Raw genomic sequence first — 1,593 nt, 5'->3', positions numbered from 1 at the left:
TTACCTCTGCTATTATTACTATACAGGACACTAATCATGCCTTACCTCTGCTATTATTACTATACTGGACACTATTACATAATGGACACTATCGCTGCAGCTGGACACTATCACGCCTTACCTCTGCTATTATTACTATACAGGACACTATCACGCCTTACCTCTGCTATTATTACTATACAGGACACTAATCATGCCTTACCTCTGCTATTATTACTATACAGGACACTATTACATAATGGACACTATCGCTGCAGCTGGCCCAGAACAGATCGGCACGTCTTGCTCTTCATTGTAATCAGAGGTCTGATATAAATACTATGCTGCCAGCCTCTCTTGGTTAAGAGTTGAGGAGAGGCTGACTGCATCACTTCTTTATATTAGAAACATTGTGTTGAAAATCCCAAATAGTTTGCATAGTCAACTTACACACAGCTCTGACACACACACTTACCCCACCAGACATGACACCAGGTGTCTTTTCACAGCCCCCAAATCCAGAACAAATTCAAGAAAGCGTACAGTATTAAATAGAGACATTATTGCATGGAACTCTATTCCATCTCAAATAAAACAGCAAACCTGGTTTTAAAAAAACATAAAGCAACACCGAGGCACAACGCCTCTCCCCTATTGGACCTAGATAGTTTGTGTGTATGTATTGATATGTAGGTTACTTGTGCCTTTTGTATTTGTATTTTTTATCTATGTAGTTCTGTCCTTGAGCTGTTGTCTATGAATGTTCTGTATTGTGTCATGTTTCATGTGGACCCCAGGAAGAGTAGCTGCTGCTTTTTCCACAGGTAACGGGGATCCTAATAAAATACCCCCAAAATACCAAGTACGTCCTTTGGGGTACTTGGAAGACATTTCTGGGGGACATTTTCAATGCCAAGAACTCTAAGGTTCTTTGAAGAACTTTGCGGGTCTTAGAAGAACCCTTGTTGAACCTACTTTTTAGAGTGTAGGCCTAGGTACAGTTTGTGATAATACCACAGGCCATAGAATCATGATTATTTTTCTATGCCATAGGTGCCATGGAAGTATCCAGTCTTTGGAAGTCTGAGGATTCTACATCACTTTGAGCTGGAAAAAAGGAAAGCCCCCTATCCTTACTTCTAATACACATAATCTCAACGGTCACATTAGCAGTAGGCCTACTGTACCTTACTGTGTGTGCCTACGTCTCTGCTGCATTCCCCTGTTTCTCTAGCCAAACATGTTTGAAAATGGTACTATAGTACCCAAATATACTTCAGTCTGAATAGTGTGGATGTACTGTACCATAAATGCCTTACCACTACATCTTTTGTGGAGACGGAGCAATGTTTCCCTGTCAGTTGGGCTTTGGGGTTGGTGCCCAGACATATGGACCTGTGGAAGACTGGGGCTCGAGCCACGGTTGAGTTTGCTCTAGGGCTGAAGGGGAATGTTAATGAAGCCAAGGCCCAACACCGAGGCTTACATTCCAAATGGCACCCGATTCCCTATATAGTGCACTACTTTTGACCAGAGCCGCTGGTCAAAAGTAGTGCACTATATAGGGAATCGGGTTCAATTTGGGACATGTGACACCCACACACAGACCACCAG

This window comes from Oncorhynchus nerka, linkage group LG12 (assembly GCF_034236695.1).
Source record: "Oncorhynchus nerka isolate Pitt River linkage group LG12, Oner_Uvic_2.0, whole genome shotgun sequence".
NCBI classification, from domain to species: Eukaryota; Metazoa; Chordata; class Actinopteri; order Salmoniformes; family Salmonidae; genus Oncorhynchus; species Oncorhynchus nerka.
This window is presented reverse-complemented; position numbering follows the sequence as displayed.